This window comes from Myotis daubentonii, chromosome 8 (genome assembly GCF_963259705.1).
Source record: "Myotis daubentonii chromosome 8, mMyoDau2.1, whole genome shotgun sequence".
Taxonomy (NCBI): Eukaryota; Metazoa; Chordata; class Mammalia; order Chiroptera; family Vespertilionidae; genus Myotis; species Myotis daubentonii.
Genome location: NC_081847.1, coordinates 27,058,971 through 27,079,876, shown reverse-complemented (window position 1 = coordinate 27,079,876; position 20,906 = coordinate 27,058,971). Strand labels below are relative to the sequence as shown.

General features: G+C 38.5%; 1 protein-coding gene across 4 annotated transcripts in view; it reads left to right on the top strand.

The window, feature by feature from the left end:
• Positions 1–20,906, top strand: part of PLCB1 (phospholipase C beta 1) — a 625,546-nt gene that overhangs the window by 363,648 nt on the left and 240,992 nt on the right. The window lies entirely within an intron of this gene.

The window sequence follows — 20,906 nt, the reverse complement described above, 5'->3', positions numbered from 1 at the left end:
AGATGCTAGGGAATTACTGTTTCTCACACACTTCTTGGAATAATATGCTTTGAGCCAGGAAGGACTTAGAGGTGATGTTCAGTGCCCTTTGTGCAGATCAGGAAATTGAGGCCCAAAGATAACTAACCTGCCCACAGTTGCAGCTGCAAAGTAAGTCCATGAAGACAGAAACTCAGTAAGCTATGCTTTATTTGCTATGTTAAAAATTCATCCATTCATGTATTCATTTGCCCATCAACTGCCTATTGAAAAGCTACTACGTGGGAGGCAATCTCAGGACACTGAGAACACAGTGGTAAACAAAACAGACCAGTCTCTGCCCTTATACTGGGGACAAATGTCTGTGCTTCTTGTTAGTCAAATTGTGTCAGGTAGGAGCTTGTTAGAAATGCCAAATCTCAGGCCCCACTTCACATCTATGGAATCAGAATATCCTTTTAAAGAATGTCCTCTGGGGTCTCTTATCGTATTCAAGTTGAGAAGGTGTAGAGAAAATAATGTAAAGGAGGGACCTGGGAAATGTTCCAGGAGAGTAAGGAGTGAGGTAAAAGGGCCATGTGAAGGCAGAGTGCCCAGATCTGTGAGAGCCATTTGGAGGACGTGGTCTTTTTTTCTGAGTGGGCAGGGAATCCTAGAGAGGGCTTGGAGCAAAGTCTGCAGGGATCAGACTTAAATACAAATAATATGGAGCATAGCTTTCAATGTTAGGCAGACAGAGAGGAGGTCCGTGATGGCTCTCAGTGGTGGATGGGCTGCTATGGGATGCAAGGAACTTCTGAGGGTGCTGGAAATATTCTAATTTTTAAAAAATCTTTATTGTTCTAAGTATTACAGATGTCCACCCTATTGTCTGTGCCCAGAGATTATGCTTTGGTTGCTCTCTTCCCACTCACCCACCCACCCCCACCTTCTGTCTGAGATTTGACCTTCTGCTCCATGCTTCTATGTCACTGGATCAATTTTGTTCATCGGTTTATTTTGTTCATTATATTCCACATATGAGTGAGATCATGTGACTGTAATAAGAATACACCAATATATATCCATTTGTCCAAACGCATCCAATGGTGCCCTCAGAATGAGTGCATTCTACTATATGCAAATTATCTCAAAAAGTAGAAAGGAATAAAAACTGTTAGGCACATCATAAACAGGATAGAACTTAAATTATGTGAAAGAAAAAAAGCAGGTGAGAGTAAAGCTCTTGCAAAGTATAACAGCTGAAAACAAACTTCTCTCCAAACTAGCGGAGAAAGGGAAGGTGCGGCATAAACAAGACTGTATACTATAAAAGAGCATTCCAGGACCCTAGAAAGCTTGGGAGGGCTTAATAAAATAGTGGAGAATCCAAAGTGATACTGAAAGGAAGAAACACACAGTCAGCATCTAGAAGACAGATTCAATTCTACTTCCTCTTCTATTACTTCCTAGCTTTGTGACCTTGAGCAAGTCACTAATTCTTCTTGGGAAGGCATTTTTCTCCTCTTTCAAGTAGTGATCAGGGTACTTGTTTCTGCTTTCTATTTAAGGGTCATGTGCAACATAAGAGCTGGGAAGTTGCTTTGGAAATTAGAAGGTGCTGTATACATGGAAGTTGTTGCTAAAATTTTCTTCAAGTTGTATTCCTATCAGTGTGACAAGAAGCTGGAAAGAACTCAAATCACCAGGCATTATGGACACTGACCCCATTAGAGCATGATCAGTGTTTGCAGATGTTCCATGCAAAATACTCTTTATTACATGAAGTGTTTCCAAAACAGGTATAGCTTGTGCACTTCAAATGTATCCATTAGGTAAAGTCTTCTTCTCAATAAAAGACAAAATGGTGAGCCTGGCTGGCGTTGCTTAGTGGCTGAACGTCAATCCATGAACCAGGTGGTCAGTGGTCACTGTTCAATTCCTGGCAGGGCATATCCCTGGGTTGCGGGCTCTATCCAAGTACGGGGTGTGCAGGAGGCAACCAATCAATTATTCTCTCTCATCATTGATGTTTCTATCTCTCTCTCCCTCTCCCTTCCTCTTTCTGAAATCAATAAAACAAGATATATTTAAAAAATCTAAATAGTTAAAAGGCAAAAACATGTTTCATAGAGAGAGGGCCTGGGTAACAAAGTTAAAAGTCACAAAATAGATTTGATACGGACTTTTACATTCATGTACCCATTAATATTCTCTTGAGCAAGACATGGAAGGTTATACAACATGAATAAAACACAGTCTTCGTTGTCAAGGAGATGGCAATCTGGAAAGATGAATAATGTATATCTAAAATTTATTTGAATGCAAAACCATATTGTGGAAAATATTCTAAAAAAATGTTTAGTGCAATGGAGTTTGGAAAGGGAATAAACACTTGCCCTTTGGAAGTGAGAGAGGTGGTATTTGAAGAGAGCATTAAGGAATGAGTAGGAATATGCTGAGGACAAGAAAGGCATCCCAGGTGGAAGAATAGATTGAGCCAAGTCATGGAATCGGGAAAATACAAGGCATTTCTGGAATGATATACTGGTCAGTTTGGCTGGGAGGGAGTTTACATTGGGGGCACTAATGTGGGAGATCAGGCTGAAGAAGGTGAAGTGAGGATAAGCCCGTGGAAGGATTTATATGCCAGGCTTTCTTGGATGGATATGAAAAACCACTGGTGGTTTCTGAGCAGGGCTGGGGGATGACTCAAAGTGTGTCAGTGGAAGGTGAATCTGGCAGCTCTGTTGTGTGTGCACTCATACTTGGAGAGGAGTGCTAGGGAGGCCAGCTAGAAAGCAGATGCAATGGTCAAGGGGAGAAAAAAATAAGGATTTGAACTAGTATAGTATGTGTAGAGATAGGGCAGTAAATATAAATACAAGTTATATCTGTATATTTGTTCTGGCTTATTTAAGCTATATGTTTGTAGGAAATGACTAGTATCATACACCTTCGTGACAATACATTGGTATTAAAAATTGGCTGTACTATAAAACCTGTTGGATTGGGGTGGTGGGAAAGAAGAAGGTATCCAAGCAGACGCACATTTCCATCCAAAATGAAAAACCTTGGAAGAGTGCATTGAGTAAACAATAGTGGACTTACTTTTAAAACATATTGATTTAGTATTAGTGAACAGCTAATGTTATTGGGTATTTCTTCTATACTGTACATGTTCATGTATATCATCCTATTTAATTTTCAAAATGATTTTGTGAGAAGAGTAAGAGCATACCAGTTTTTACAGATAGAGAGATTGTAGCTCAAGAAGTAAAGTAACCTGCCTAAGTTGGCAAAATCTTCATTCAAGAAGAAATCTAAATATTGTATTATTTTTATATCACCATTGCAAAACAAATTTGGCAGACAGCTGTAAATGGAATCCACATGGTAGCTTTATCTGAAGTGATTGAAAAAATGAATTTCTTCCCTGCCCTGATATGTTGCAGAACATACATATCTATTCAATAAAAAATAAAAAATCTATTCAACATGTCTGCATAGTCTTATAAACTCTAGAAAGCAGGGATAATCTCTTGGTCCAGTGATCAATTACACTGGACACCAGTGGTTCATTCCAATGAATGTTTCTAGTATTTTTTTACATGATCCATTCACAAATTACTTTCTAAGCTGTGTTTTGGGAATAAGTCATGATTCAGAATTTTAAAAAAAAATTGTCAAGAAAGCCACTGATTCTACATGGAAACCTGTATGCTATACTTAAGTTCTGGGAGAAAATTTATGGAACGCCACCTGTGTTTCAAAGCTCAGTCACCTCCTAAATAGACCTTGCTACAAAAATAAGTATATTCAGAACACTGCCGACAAATCTCAAATCTGTGGCTGAAACTCGCAGTTGATGACATTATATAAACAACATGACCATTGTGTTCTCTGCCTGTTTCTTATTTAAGCTGTTTGTTTGTAGGAAATGACTAGTGTCATAAACCTTCATGACAAAAATAAAATGTCTATTTTTCAAATAAGAGGGTTTTTTATGCCATAAAAAAAATGAGTGCTTCTTTTGAATTCAGCTGTGCTTTTCTGAATATTATTTTCTGGCAATGGCTTTGCCTTATCTCTACTCTGCTGTTTCCAGATAGCATAATTTGCTCTACGTATCTGAAGATTTATAATTGCACCTCCTAGGCAGAAATCAAAGATGGGCATTAATTAACAGTTATGGGTGCAATGGCCCACTGATAAAGCAAATGCATACATTCCTACAATAATAACCTCAATTCCTCTCTGAAAAATCTGAAATGGCAGGCTGTCACTTCACAGAACTTTCTCATTTCCCCAAACTTGTAATAAAACCAGCTTATTGTTTCCTCAGGCTACTGAGCATCAAGTAGTTTATTTTCTGTGCTCATTCTGTCTGCTCATGGCTCGCTCTTGTGTTCACTGAAGCCCTACAGCTGACTCCAGGATTATTTTTTAAAGTAAACAACTATGATACTTTTGGATGTGGATATTATCAAAGGAAGGATCTAATTGCCCATCTCATACTTGGATCTAGCAGTTATTCCTTATAAAACCTGGAGACACAGGAAATTAGTTTTGCATGGAGACGTGTCACATGCATTATAAAAACAGCACCTCCTTGGTTTAAATGGTGACACCTTTATTGATCCAGCTTTACAAACTGGGAACTTAGGAGTCGCTATTTGTACTTTTCTCTTCCAACCCATTTTCACCTGACTCTAGATTCTGAAGTACCATTTCTAGAATCCACCCCAGAATGTCCTCATGCATTCATTTCTCTCTTTTTTCATCTCCCTACTTAGTCCATCTTGATGTTTTCCCTCATCTCCTAACCCCACATTCACCTGTGCTCCTCTCCAGCCTTGTCTCCATGCTGCACTGAAAGCGTTTTCACATTAACTAGAAAATCAAGTGAGCCCCAGGTTTAACATCCTTCAATAGCTTTCATTGCTCTGAATAGCAAGACCGAAACCCTTGAAGGGCCCGCATGTTCTGGCTCCACTTATTTCTCTAGATCATTTGTTACCGTTTTCCTGTTCTCTGGGAGGAAGAGATCCCCTCCATCAAGACTGATCCTGCTCTTCCATTTCTTCTCTTGGTTAAGCTTTTCATCTGCCATTAGGTCTCAGTGCAAATGCCAGTTCCTCAGAGAAGACTTTCCACTACCCTACAACCCTGCCTCCAGGATCAATTTTTATCTATCTAGTTCTATCTATCTATCTATCTATCTATCTATCCATCTATCTATCATCTATCTATGTTATATGTACATATTCTATTGAACTGAATCTCTACTTCAGAGCACTTATTTCCTATTGTTCATTTATATTTACTTGAGTCCAGTGTTCACCACTAGACTGTAAACACCATGAGAAGAGTGGCTGTATCTGGTATTGCTTAGCTTTATAGGCTCAACACCTAATTCAATGTCTGGGTGTTGAGTGTTTCCTTCCACGACTCGCGTGGAGTAGGGTTCAGTATCTGAAAGAGGAGCCGCACAACAAATGAGAGAAAAAGACACGAGATAATTTTGCAATATTGGGGGACCAGGCGGCAAGTCCCGAAGGACTTCCTCTCTGTGCTCAGGCCTCACCAAGCTTTTATTGATCTGGGATGCACCCATAGCATAGCCCTAGGCAGGTCACCCCCTGCAACAGGCAGACTAGCCCATCAGCAAGGATTTACATAATAATAAATGGGGGAGTAGTTTCAGCTACCACTGTCTGGACAAACAGAGGTGGCGCCTAGCTCTGACCTTTGGGAGGGCTTCAAAGGCACCCAGCCTTGGGGGGGGGGGTTCTCTGTCTATGCTTATCAGATAGTGAAGGCAATAAACAGTTTCCCACATCTGGGCTCTTATAGATATTAGTAGAATAAATTGATAGGTTTTGCTGAGCTCTGAATGTTGATCAAGAAGTAACCACTGGCAAAATATTAGATTCCAAGAAAAGGAGGTATTTTGACATTTCTCAGCAAGTGGTTTTCAGTGAAGCAGGGAAGGAAGGAAGATATAATTTCTGAAGACCAAAAGATGTTAAAAGGGGAATGAGCAGGCCAATGAAGCACATGAAGTGAACCTCTTCCCTTAGCTACTGTTACCTTATGTTGGGAAAAGAAGAAGTGGAATTGAAGAAGAATGTCTAGGCCCAGGTTGGCAGTGCTTGCCTTTAAGTTTTCTCACTTTTGTAGCCAATTACTAATGAAGAAGCAGAGGACCTGTTCAGGACCCACTGGAAGGTCCAGTTGGCTAAGGGACTGTACAATATTTGATGTTGATTACTAAGCCAAGCCCTGACTCATACTCCATCCCCACCACTCCAAAACCTCCCTTCATTCTCTGGACCATCAGGGTATTTTGAGTATATTCTTAGAATCAAACTTTAAACCAGTGCTTTCCCTATAAGTTTTTTTTCCTATGATTTCTTGTGTGCCTTACATACAGTTCATCATGCATAATAAATTAAAAGAACTAAGTGGATAGAGAATCCCAGCTGATGGCTCATTCTCTCTGTCTTTAGCTCTATATCAACTTGTATCTCTATTTCTCAGTGTCAGAATACTGAATATTTTACCAGGATCAGATAAAAAGAAATACCCATCAGTTTGGCAATTTAGATATTATAACAGGGAATGACATGTAGAATGGACACAGCACACACATTAACAAGTTGCACAGAATAAATTCTGTGATAACCAGAATAATTGAATCAAGTGTAATTTCTTAAAATATTAGTGACTGCATTTCACCACAAATTACTCAAAAATTTCTCTCTTGCAAAATTGTGGGTTTTCAATTTAGTATAACTGAAGAGTAAGAATTTTACCTTCAGGTCGACTGTAACTAATAACATGGGGGGAAAAATCTCTTTCTCCTGGAAGCGATCTGTTAGGTCTCATTCACTGAAAGATCAGAGCAGCACAGACTGGTTTGAAGAGAGTAAATATCCTCAGACATTTTTTTCTAATTTATGAGGAACAGTTTTTATGTTTGTGGAAGTTTATTCTCCTTGGCTTCAGCCAAAATATATACTCAACTTGCCTTTTTGATGGTCATCATTTCTTCTAAAGGTGTAAGAGGTGTTTTATTTGGAGGGTGTGACCCTTTAGTTTCTGCGCATACCTGCTATTTTCCAGCCCCTGTACCTGGGTCCTTTTGCCTGAGGGCTGGGAAGTGAGCACTCCCAGAAACAGCTCTCAGACAATAACCCGTAAGAGTTACTGGGTAGATACCCAGCTTCTCACTCCTGAGGTTCCCATTCCTGAATGATGAAACCCCAGTTGCCCACAGTAGTAACTGCTCAGCAATGTAGCTTTCATTGTCTCCCTTCCATCCCCTTCTCTTTCCTTTCTCATTGTCCCATTCCCCTACAAGTATTTTCTGAGATCAACTCCCAAATGAACTACTAATACTAGAATCCTTGTTGCAGGCTTTAGATTTTTCAGTAAAAGAAAATACTTTGGGTTTCTGTAAGAGTGTCTGCTTCTGAGGAGGAGAGTAGGGGACCCAAACTGAGAGGGAGAGTCTTGGCATTCATGAAAGGCTATCGTTAAAAGGAGATTTGATCCTTAAGCCACGTTAGTAACCAATTATTATAACCTGTTATTTCTAACCAATTATATAAATATTGAAATACTTTCATGCCAGTTAGTAAATACCTGCTTCCCAAACTCTCTGGAGGGCATGACCACTGCCCTGGTCACCAGTCCCTCCCCATGATTCAGCAACTAGTAGTTAATATTGGCCATAACAGGAAGCTCTCAAGGATCTCATCCGGTATAGGCACCAACTTTCCTGAATGATTAGTGTGTTTGTTGCGTGGCCAATGCTTTTAGTATTATTTGTGGTTAATTTGGCCTCTTCCATACCCAGGTTTAAAGTAGAGCTCTTTCTTTGATGACTGCATAGAGAAGGCCTTGACGTTCTATTCTCCTAATTCAGTTTTTGTCATTTCTCTGCAAAGATATCTTTCAGCTTTTGGAGTGCTGGAGTTTTAGTGAAGTGGATAGATGAAGGAGAAGAAGGAGTAGAGAGATCAATACCTGATGAATTTCTGGGAAGTTCTGTCAGCATTGCAATTTTAGCTGGCCCTACACACAGAACAGTTCCTATATGGCACTAGCCCCACTGCATTTACAAACAATGCAGTGCCTAGGAGAGTGCAATGGATTGGACTTCCCTGTGATTATACTTAACATTCCTGCTCTGCCTTTTATCTTGATTCAAAATGTTCACAGGAAAGAGATAGAAGACTGAACACATATCTCTCTCTCTCTCTCTCTCTCTCTCTCTCTCTCTCTCTCTCTCACACACACACACACACACACACACACACACACACACACACACAATTTTATGTTGGATAGTTGCTATTTGGCATACATGTGTGGTGGATTGAATTCCAGGCCCAAAGCCAGGTGCCAGAGCCATTACCCTCCTGCCATCCCCAGGCTTCAGACATTCAACATCTGGTCCTGCACTCCCAGCTCCCCACCCCGGTTGTAAGTTTTATAGCTTTTATAGCAGTTTAAGCTGATTTCATGGTGATTACGTGTTAATCACCTCAGGGAGATATTGAGAATTCAGAATAAACTTCAGTTGGTGAACAAAGAGGCAAGGCGTCCAAACGACAGCTATTCCTGAGCTGCATCCTTCATCGATTTGAGGACCCCTGAAAACAGTCTGATTTACATCCAAACTGTATTCTGAGGAGCAGGGCCGAAGCTTTAGTAGCCACTTTGTCTCAACATGCCCATGAGTAGGCCACAGATAAATCAGTTATCAGAATCTGGGGGATGTTGTAGCCTGAGTGCCTCTTACAGTTTCTTGTGACACAGTAGTTACAGAATTCAGAAGGCACACTCCTACAAGTGTGAAAAAGGCAATTTGGGGGTTGCTTTTGGTTTCTGCTATTGCAAGGCAGGATTTAGATATAGTTCTCACTGTTTACATCTGCCATTGAAGTTTTAATGAAATTCCAAAAACTTCAGTGAATAAGTGTCAGTAAATGATGTCAAGTTGGAATAATCTCTTGAAATAAAGCAATAATTTTGTGCCCAGAAATCTTGTTTTATGATCTACAAAGTTCTTAGTCCTTGAAGGTTCTTTATTTTTTAAAAGCAGATTCTTATATATGTAAGATTACAACTTTTAACCTATGTGCCTGTTTCTGTGAAAATTATTTTTTAATCTTTTTAATCTTGTCTGTAACTGCTGATAGCATTTAGGGAATGGAAATGTTCAAAAAATCAAAAAATAAAGAAAAAGGTAAGCAAATGAGCCCAGAAAAACAAAATAGGAGCCTTAAAAAATCATCTAATAATCCCCCAAAAGCTATTCTACAACTATATACTCATTAAAGTGACTAAAAGAAAAAAAAATACTAATAAGACCAAGTGTTTACAAAAATGTAGAATAACTGAACTCTCAGGCAATGGTGGCAGAAAATGTAATACTTCTTTAAAAATTTTTTGGTAGTTTCTAATAATGTTCAAGAGACACCCACCTATCCTCTGACCCAGAAATCCTAGATATTTACCCAGAAAAGGTAAAACATATTAATATAACTATTTATAAAAGAATATCCCTAACACCTTTATTTATAATACTCTAAACATGGAAACAACCCAAATGTCCATTGACTGGTGAACAACAAATTGTGGTATATCATATAATGGAAACTACTCATGTAAAAATAGGAATGAGATACTGATCCATTCCTCAAAACAGAAAATCATGTTTTCTAGGAGAGTTGAAGGGACACAAAAGAGCACATACTCCATAATTCCATGTGGAGAATTTTCTAGAGAGGTGAAATGTTTTATACCTTGATCTAGGTGATTGCATGGTTCTATGCAATTGCCAAAGTAAGCTTTGCATTATCTGTGTATAACTTATACCTCAATAAGGTGCTATTAACATTAGCAAAAGATGTTGTTTAGCTTCTGAATGCTTGTTTGACAATATTGATATTATCTGTTGTTTTTCCATATTAGCTCAGAAGCTAAATTCAAATTCAGCATATGGCAGTATCTCCTTCATGTGAAATCACTGAGACATGTATTATTGCATTAAGTAAACTCTTCCTCTTCGATTGACAAGCCTTAAAAACAGTCTCGTGGCAAAGTCTCTTGTGATTGCGTCTTTCTTTTGGTGGCGTCTCATATTGGCCATTTTCTCATGTGGCATTGACAGAAATTTCCCCCACATATTTAATATTCTTTCAGAGTAGCTGAACAAGTATTTTCTAAACATTTGGACATTTCATACTTTGGAAAGATTGCACTGTGTGGAATGTACCACAATTCCCTTTTGCTTGTCTTTTTCCAGCCCTTTTGCATAATATCACCCAACAAGTAGAAGTCTTTGGGATTTGGGTAAAGCAAAATAATTAAACTGGGGGAGAAGACACAAATGTGATCATAGGATCAGGTTGAAGAAAGCTGAAGGACACCTGAGTGATTGGACCCATTAGCTTTGAAAGAATTTTCAACTCCAGCATTAACCTAGATGTTTAGATTATTTCCAGGTTAAGTCTTTGATCATGCAAAGATGGGTTTTCTAGTATATCAGCAGACATTCATGGTCAGTCATTAAATTTCCTTCCATTTATAAAATTGTACTATGACTCACTGTCTCTTACATATAATGATTCTTTAAATTCTTTCTGAAAATATATACTTATTTTGATGGAATAGAGGAAATTTTCTTTATTTTTATTAAGAATTGTCTTAGTTGTCAGTGACTGATTATTTGGGAGCAGAAATGGAAATTATAGTCTGTTTCTTTCCAACTCAAGTAATTTTCTGATGCTTTTGATGAAGCCCTGGCAATCAAATAGCTCCCGTAACATTTATGATAAGATCATATGCCATATTCTACCCTGACATATGCAGCGGCCCTATCTTATCATTAAAACAAAGGGTTTATTCTTGTTTTTCATTTGTCACAATGGATAGAAATGCTTAGTAAGAATTGAAAGCTATCAACTTACAGAAAGTGTGAATACATGACCTTTCCGGAGAATACATAAGACCAACCAGGAGGGAGAGTGTGCCCTTGAAGGTGCTGCCTCTAAAAACTCAAGCCAAGGTCCCATCCAACTCACATCTTGAGTCTCATCTTTGTACAGCAGTGGTTCTCAACCTTGGATGCTCATTGCAATTACCAGGGGTACCTTAAAAATTCTAATGTAAAATCCCTACTGATCAGGCCCCACTCTAGGAATCTGATGTACTTGTGCTGGGGTGCAATGTGGGCATGGGGAATTGAAAAGCTGCCCAGTGACCCAAATGTGCGGCTGCCTTTGAAAGCTGCTGCGCAACGGGAAGCAATGCTTTACCTGTAGCCAGGTAAAGCAAAGATGTACCTGGGGACTTTGGGGATGGGAAAAGTACATAAGTCTCAATAAGAACCCAAAGCAGGCTAAGTGTCCCTGGCTCTTCAACCCATTTCTCCCTCTTGTTCCAAATTTAGGTAGCAACTGTGCCAAGGCAATCTTGTTTGCTCTGGCCGCATGCTAATAATGTGTGCATGAAGCCAGCCCGCCTAACAGAACGGTGTGTAGTCTTTTTGCCAAACAGTACACTGACTCCTCTGTGGACATAAAATTGATCTTTCAAAAAAAATGGGTGGCATTTTTAATAAGCATAACCCCAATTTAAATATAAACGCTGAAATTCTAAGCAATTAGGCAGTGTGGCTTCACATGGGGGTAATCTTAGCATTAATAATACCAGAAATGAAATAACTTCTAGCATATTTCTAATATCAGATTCCTACCTTTGGTAACATTTTGGGTGATACACTATTTTTACTAACTAGAATAAGCTTTAAACCAGGAAAAGTACATATTGAGGTCTGGCTTTATGAAGTAAACAGTCCTTTGGCTTTATGAGATACATGTTGCTGACTAATCTGTGGGCCATTAATGGCATTTCTTCTACCACATGCATGAAATTGTATCTTCTTAGTGGCTTGGGTTGTACAAACCAAAAGGACCTATAAGACTTGTAGCTAAAAAATAAAAATAAAAGGAAAAAGGAGTGTACATATTATGTTAAATAACAGGGTAGGAAGGTAACCAATTTATAAATAATGCTTAATGGGAAAAGTCCTTGTGCCAATTGGTAAATAAAACTTGCATTTATTTATACAAGAAATTAAAAAGCTTGCTTACAAATTAGAAAGCAATTCTAATTTTCTTAAAATGGTATGGGGGAGTAAGTAGCATAGCTTTATGAAGAAAAACAAATCAACTTAAAAGGTCTCATTTGAAAAATAATTTAGTTCGTATCTATAAGGGCAGAGGCTCGAGCTAGGGCAGGGGAAATAAAGACCCATCATTTCCCTCTTCCCACCTTTCAGTTTCCTGTTGGTTAATTTCATTGTCCAAACTCAAAGGGAAGCCAGAGGTTGAATGAAGGTTGACTGAGGTCTGTCCCTTGGGGCACAGAGGCCTGTCCCCTAAGGCACATAACAGGGTGGGGAAAGTTGGAAACTGGGTCAGAATGGGCAAATGGAAAATATACAGTATATTTGCTCAGCCAATATCCTTTTCCTTCTTTTCCTTCAGCAGCATACCCCCTTTTTACTTATGGTGGCAATGGAATCAGCTAAAAGAATGGGTTTGGCCATGTGACTAATTTCTGACCAGTGTGATATAAGCAAAAGTTGTATGGTGAAACTTTAAGGAAGATTTTTTTCAAGAGAGTATAAACAGGAGGTCTTGTCTTTTATCTTTCCTCCCTTTCTCCTTACTGATGTCTGCAATGCAGAGGTAAAGGTTGATGCTCCATCTGCCATTTTGGACCATGACGCAGCCTTGCAGTTGAAAGTTGTTGCTAAGCATAATAGAGCAGATACTTACAAGGGGCTTGGCTCCCCAGTGATGGAAGCCACCACACCAGCCCTTGATCCCTATACTTGTCTTGTTCTACAAGAAAGAATATAAACCTTATCTATCAAAAACAAATAAATAAATAAAACTAAACAGTTAAAAAGTTTCATCTTATTATTTATTTGCTTCCAGTTATATAATTAAAATATGATATAGGTGTTTTTAAATTATTACTTCTTTTTAATGTATTTTTATTATTGAAAGTATTACAGATTTCCTCCCCCCCCCCCCATTGACTTCCTCTATCCTGCTCCTAGCCCTTCCCATTAAATTATTATTTCCTAATTTTTTAAATTAGTTTTAGGCCACCAACGTGTTTGTAATTTTACATAGTATAGTTGACTGCCTTACAATAGGCCACTGTCTGCTATGAGCTATATTCGCTTGAGATGAAGCTTGTGCCTTATCAATCGATGGAGACATCATTAAATATAAAAATTGTCTGCTTAATGTATCAGCTGAATGAATGAACCAAGCACCGCAGCTTATCTTGGTGTTTCAGCATGTGAACTAAATGCACACTCATCAAAACATTGCTTATTTTTAATAAACATGATAGTAGGTACTCCAGTACCTTCCAGGTGGAACAGGGTTGGGTAATGATGCATGATTCCTCTTGGAAATTTAAAAGACAACAATTCTTAGAAATCTCATGAATATGAATGAGATGATGATCATTATTTAAATATCAAATAAACATTATATTTCCATTGCACACCTGTTAAGCAGTTGTATTTTCCATGGAATATATTTTAGCTCTGTTTTATGTGGTTGGTAATTACTACACTGGATTTAATAAATAAACATTACTGAATTTTCTTAGAATGTTCCTGATGATGTAACATAAATTTACTGCATAATTAACTATGATGCATAACTACCTACCATAGCACTTCAGTGTGCTGAAGCCTGCTGTAGATTTTCTAGGCCTAGGCCTCACTTACCTAGCTTGAACAGTAGAATATAAATCACTTCTGAGTTTTAAAAGCCACACACTCAGGAAATATAGCATCTATATAGAAGACTTCTTTGATACTACCAACATAAGAATATGTTGATATTATAATTTTACTGGCATCATTTGTACTTGAGGGGGGGTTGTGCTCACTTTGGTATGCAGTAGACAATTAATGTAGAATTTCTAGGTGGAGAAAACAAGCATGAACTTGCAATTCTGGCCCTGCACGAGTTAGCTGGGTAACTTGATTAACTACATTTAGTCTTTCTCAATGAGGGTACCATTGGCATTTTGGCATTAAGTGAGATTGATCTGAGCATTGGTCTCATAAACACTGGAGAGAACTTTCAGGCAGTTAAAGACTAGTGCCTTCCTGGGTAGCTTCTTGATTTGTGCGTTTTTAACCTTGACCTCCACAGAGGATGGGTCAAGACTGGGAGCAAACAGTGGGAGTTTGGGAAGGGTATTACAGTTAAAGTAAAGGAGGAGGACTCTGATACAGGTCTGTGGTGATTTGATTTCATCTCAACACCTCTCTTGAACCCTTTCACTCAATTGCATTAACAGCTTTTAGCCTAAATTATCCAGACACCCAGATCTCCACTTCATTTTGCCCTTGAAGATAGCCTGACTTCTGAGGGCATGTTTTTAAATAGAATATTCTACAATAACATTAAGATCTTGGTGGAAGATCTCTCTAAACTGTGGTGGCAAAATCTTCCTTCCAAATTCAAAACATTTTGAATTTACATCATAATGCCCATAAAATTGTAACATCACTGGTATATACCAGAAATATATATTTATTTAAAATAGGTTAAGCAATAATCATTATTAGTAGGTGGTATATGCTCCTATTCTGCTTAAAAGCCACTAACATTGAAATACCCATTTGAAGTTGTTAGAACTTTTTAAAGACACTATGTAGCAGTTGTGACTTAGCAGCCAAAGCTGTGGCTTTGAAGCAAATTTATACTTGAAAGGCAATTTATGATCAGTTGAGTTTTAGATATCACCAAAATTGGAAATCTAGAGTTAGAAGTTCTAAAATGAAGCATTTGCAGAGACATGCATATAAAACTGTGATATTGTTTTAACAACAGACTTTTCTTTAAAAGAAGAACTTCTTCTTAGGTTATCAATCTTCAAAATGGGAGGTCATATATACTGGGAAAACAGGCTGTTCAGGCAATCTATAAAACGCCACCTAACCTCCACATGAACTTCAAACAGCCCAAAGCAAATATATGCGGGATACAGTGTATTGTGGTTGTTGGAAAACTTTAAAATACGAAAAGTTCCCATTACTCTTGGTATTTTACCTCTGAGAATTTTCTAGCCAAAATTCTGTTTGAACTGAGGTCAAAAATCAGTTACTGTGTGGGCTTTTCTTAGGGGATAAATTTCATGAAAGAGCCTAGTTATTGCAACATATGCTGCCTTCATTTCAAAAGATTTCCTTAAAGCATGGTGATTAAAGCCTAGGGAGAAATAAATTTGTACTTCTCAAAGCTCAAACAAGTCCCCACGGAAAAAAAAACACTAAGTTCTGAAGCCACATATATAACAAAGAAATACTTCTTTCAGCTTAAAAATTATAACAAATCATTAGTTATTTTTGCTCCTTTTTCTTGAACGTAATTTAAGAATTTTAAAAGGTTCATGTACATTGGACAAAATACTTCTATTTTTTTCCAAAGGGAAGTTAAATGCTTTATTTTGATGATTTTTTTTTTACAGAGTAGGGAAGATTTCAAATGTTCGATGATTATTTTTTAAAGCCTAAGTCGTTACTCTACAGTAAGTCTCATTGAATGGGTGTCTTAAACTGGATTCCCTAGAGCAGTGGTTCTCAACCTTCCTAATGCCTCAACCCTTTAATACAGTTCCTCATGTTGTGGTGACCCCCAATTTCATTGTTACAAATTGAACATAAGTAAAGCATAGTGATTAATCACAAAAACAATATGTAATTATATATGTGTTTTCCGATGGTCTTAGGAGACCCCTGTGAAAGGGTCGTTCGACCCCCATAGGGGTCGTGACCCACAGGTTGAGAACCACTGCCCTAAAGACAGGTTTGGGTACAGAATTTATTTGGAAGGTGATGTCAACCTGCATCAATACAGTAGTGGAGACTGATGCAGGGAAAGGAAGACAGACAACATTATGTGAGTCATCAAACAAATTGCCACTATGGACAACTGGAACTTAATCCTCTGGATGAGAATGTGAAACACAAACCTAGTGTCATCTCATATGAGGGGTCAGGGAGCTGGGGTATCACTCTTTGATTGTTGGATGCTTCTGGGTTTTGAGGGAGGACTTTTGACTTAACCACTTCCTGCTCATCCCATACTTAGGCCCAGCGTGCACCAGCAACGAAGTCCTCAAACAGAGAACTTAAGGTGTTTACTGAGAAAGTTACTGACCGGCGTACACAGGAATGATGAGAACCCAGGAGATAGTGCTAGGACAGTGACAGCATCTGCCACAAGCTGGCTATAAATTCCAACTAAAAAGTGACAAATAGTTCCCAAAAGAATTAATGTCAGTAATAAAATACAGATCAGAAATTTCCAACCCCTCCAGTCATCAGAGAGATGCAAATTAAAACCTAATGTGAAACCAATTATTGGTGTATTAAGTTGATAATATTTTCAAATCTAAAATGTCTTTACCTACCTTGTTCCAGAAACTATTCTAGATACTGCAAACACAACATTAATGAAACAGATGAAGTCCCTAATCTCATGGAACTGACATCTCAGTGAGAGAAGACTGGCAATAAATAAAGAAATAAGAAAAATTATGTGAATAAATTAAAGCAGGATACCTGTTAAAATATAAGATAGATTTTGGTGGGGGAGTGATTAGGCAAGGACTCTTTGAGGAGGGAACACTTAAACTGAGATCTATATGAAAAAATAGAAGACCTCCCCCCGCTCGCCCCCACACTCACACCAGGTAAAGAGCATACCAAGAAGAAGGCCCATTAGTACAAAAAACTTAAAGCTCCAAGTAATCCTGGGATTCTGGGAAAACCACAAAAAAACAGCCTGTGAGACAGAGACTAGGGGTATGAAAGACAGAGTGGACTAAGAAGAGTTTGGAGGGGTACATAGATATCAGGTCATATAGAAGTTTGGAAACCATGGTAGGAATTTGAGTTTCATGCAAAGAAGAGTGAGTCACATTGGAGTACATTTTGTAGGAAACAGCAAGTATCTAGTCACGTCTTTAAAAGATCTCTTTATGGGCTGTTTATAAAATAGATTATGGAAAGATAACAGGAATCCAGTTAACAAAGAGCTGCACTAGTCCAGGCAAGAGATGGTAGTGATTTGAAATGCAAGGGTAATGGTAGATGGAGAGGAGTGAACAACCTGGGGATATGCTTTGTGGAGGTAATGCTATAAGTCATACTGAGGGAGGAAATGGAGAATAAAGGCTAACTTGAATTTTTATTTTACTTGAGTAACTGGTGGTTTTATAGGCTGTGACTAAAACAAGGGAAGGTGATTTGGAAAGAAAGGGAGCAGGGGGAGTGAGAATTCTTTATGAAACTTAAAGTTTGAGATATTTTTTAGTCAGCCATGCAGTTGCACAGGACCCCACACCCATGAGGCTGGTCTGGTCCTGAATTCATGTGGAAATATCTAGGAAGTAGATATTTGAGTCTAGTGTTTTGAGGAAGGGTCATTGTTGGAGACTTAGACTTAAGAATCATTAGGATTTATATCATTAGGATTTAAACTAGAGGCCCAATGCACAAAAAATTGTGCAAGAGTAGACCTTCCTTCCCTTGGCTTCCCTCAGGCACCCGGGACCCAGGCTGGCTTTCCTTGGGCCCCCGCAGGCACCTGGGACCCGGGCTGGCTTCCATCCACCCCGGCTTCATCAGGAAGGATGTCCGGAATGATGTCCCGAAGACAACCGGTCTAATTAACTAATTACCCTTTTATTATTATAGAAACTTAAGGCAATAGGCAACTGAGGGTGACATATGCAAATGGATAAAATGACTCAGGAAAGAATCCTTGACACATCCCAACATAAAAGGGAATGGACCAGCAAAGTATATTGAGAAAGAATGTTTATTAAAGTAGGAGGAAAACAGGAAAGTGCAAAAACCTAAAAACCATCAGAAGATAACATTTTCAGTTGGGAGGCATGGCCACTTCTATTGAAAACTGCTAAGCATCTAAGCAAGATAAGACAGTAACATCATTATTAGATTTGGCAACATGGAGGTCATCGGTGATCTTGATGGACACAGTCTCTTTGGTGTAATGAGGACAGCTGTTCAACTGAACACTCAGGAGATGATGTCCCATGAGAAAAGAGACAGCAATGTAGAAAGCGTTTTCAAGGCCATTTCCTAGGAAAAGGAACTGAGCAATGGGGCTGTATTTGCAGGACAATGGGCTATTAAGAGAGTGCTATTAATGTGTATGGCCGAAGTTCCTTTTAATGCTGTACATTATTCCATTCTGTGAACCTACTGCAAGTTTTATAGATCCTTTCTAAGTGATTGGACATTTGGACTATTTCTAAGTGTATTTTGTATTTTAAAACAATACTTTTATAAATTTTCATAAACATCTATTTTCCAAAGTGGTTGTATCAATTTACACTCCCATCAACAGAGAAAAGAGTTCTCAATTATTCACATCCTAATTCATGGACATGAGACTCTGGCCAAATAATCCTCCTGACCCCTATATAAAAAGCCTAAGTTCTAAGTGGTCTCACTTTGAGTTTCACTTTGATTTCTGCTAGTCAAGCTTTACTCTGAGCTCCCCAGGGCATAAAGAACTTTTTAAATGTTTGTTTGTTGTTTCTCTCTGAGCAAGACTCTCAATTATCAATGGGTGATTAGAGCAATAGTTTCCTTCATGGCTTTCAGACCATGATCAAATGAAAACAAAAACCAATGCCAAGAATGCCCTGCCTCTTTAAGCCTGTGATTGCAGGGTAATTGAGCATTTACATTTTGCAGTCTGTGGTTGATGAACATCATTTCATGGGCAAGAAAGGAATAATATAAATGGGGATCTTTTTAGAATTTCCTCTAAGACTTTGTTTTTAAAGTCTGATTTGTGTTTGAAGCATATAGATTAGATCTCAGAAGTCCCTCGCAGTTACTTTACCCAGCAAAAGAGACGGAATCCAGAGCCAGCGAGCACTCTGTTAAAAATGCTAAGGCTAAGACTAGGGACTCCTAAGATCATAGAATATTAGAGTCTTTAGAAAAAAACAATAAATATGTATGATTCTTAATACTTTTTCACCACAAAACCCTTGATGGTGGGAGGTATCTCAGTGCAAGTTGCCCAGAGGCAAGAATTTGAATGAAAGTAGTTTATCTTGAAAGATGTCCCAGGAAATAGTGTTAGAGGTGTGGGGAAGTTAGAGGTGTGGGGACCTGAGACAGGGAAGGGATGTAGTCAACAAAGGAAGTGTTATCACACCAGTTACCACTGTGTCACCCAGAATCCATCCCACTGGAAACTTGGGGGACAGGGTCAAATTGAAGCTTCAGAGTTTTCCCACCTGAGCTGCAAGGGAGTTGGGATATTTATCCACCAATCCCTTCAGTCATTGGTTGAGGGCTGTTTCCAGGTGACATTTACCTGTAGCACTTCCAACTTTCTAGGCACCGAGCAGGCTGTGAACACAGAAAAATCATTTCAGCCAAAAAGGTTTTGAGACTGGCAGTTAGAAGTCCAAGCCCAAGTGCAATGAAATGGTAAGGGAAACATGAGTAAGACACCAACAGAGGCTTGGGCTAGGGAAATACAATAGCAGTTAAACAGAGTTCCTCACTACTTTTATCTGATACTACGCCACATGGGGACTCTCTGCACATATGAGCAAATGCAGTAGGAAAATCAGCATCTTATATTCTTGTATTAATATATGCAACTGATGAACACCAATAAATTGTGCTTCTTCAAATATTTAGACAAGAAGAAATAGCTGTGTTGGGCATTCTAGTAAAGCATTTCAAAACGCTAAGCTTATACTTAGCACCAGCCAGACTCAGAATAGACAGGGACACTAGACTAGACAATATCTAGGACCCCAACAAGAGTTTTCCTTTTGCCATGGACGCTGGATCGTGCCCACAGAATATGTCAATGGATACAGTCCCTGTGCCTCCTTTGTTTCTATCTTGACTCAGGCATGAACTTGGCAAAGGCAAGTCATGGGATGTGGGTAGAACATTCTTTTTGTCCTTTGAACTACATCAGGATTAAGCGATGACCCAATCTTAGCACATCATCTGGAGATAAATTCTTCTGTTCCAAGGTTTTTCATCCATTTGTTGGACAGGCTTAACTCACCATGAATGAGAAAAGTCCTAGCTTTTCTCTACTTGGCTGAGTGCTAAGAGAGGGATTCACACTGATCTGACTTGCTTACATGGTAAGCTGGATCAGACTTCAAAGTGGAATGTGGACCTGTAATTGTCTTGATTTGATTTCCCTTAGGCCCAACATCACGTAAGAGTTGATATCCACCTTACCTCGAGAGATTGTGGTCTATGCTGCCTGTTTCTGTCCCTCTATTTTATAATGAAAACAACCATAAGACTTATTTCAGTCACCATTCTAAACTGTCTGATCAAATTGATGGAGAAACAAACCCTCCAGCCTCATGGAGGACACCCCATTCTTAAATCATTTGCATATTAATTAAGACATAAATATCAAAGACTAATTTATACAGTACAATAAAAATACTCCATTAAAATATCACATACTTTCATAAATTCAGGTGCAGTATGCTTTTTAAAAATGGTTTAGAAATATAATTTCTTTAATTTTATACTTCACTGTTGATCCAATTCGTATGTAAAAAACATCTGATAGTTGGTGGGCATTTTTGCCTTATTTTCATTAAAGGCAGTGGGTTAGCCTGTCCTCTTGAAGCACTTAACCTGATTTCATATCTTAATAAAAGAATGCCATTAAGGAGTTGAGAGGCTGGGCTATGCTGTTCAAGGCATTCCTAAGAGCCCATCTTTGTTATTGATGAAATTCCTCCAGCCTGGGTCGATTAAAGTGTAAAGCAATAAATAAAAGGCCAAGGAG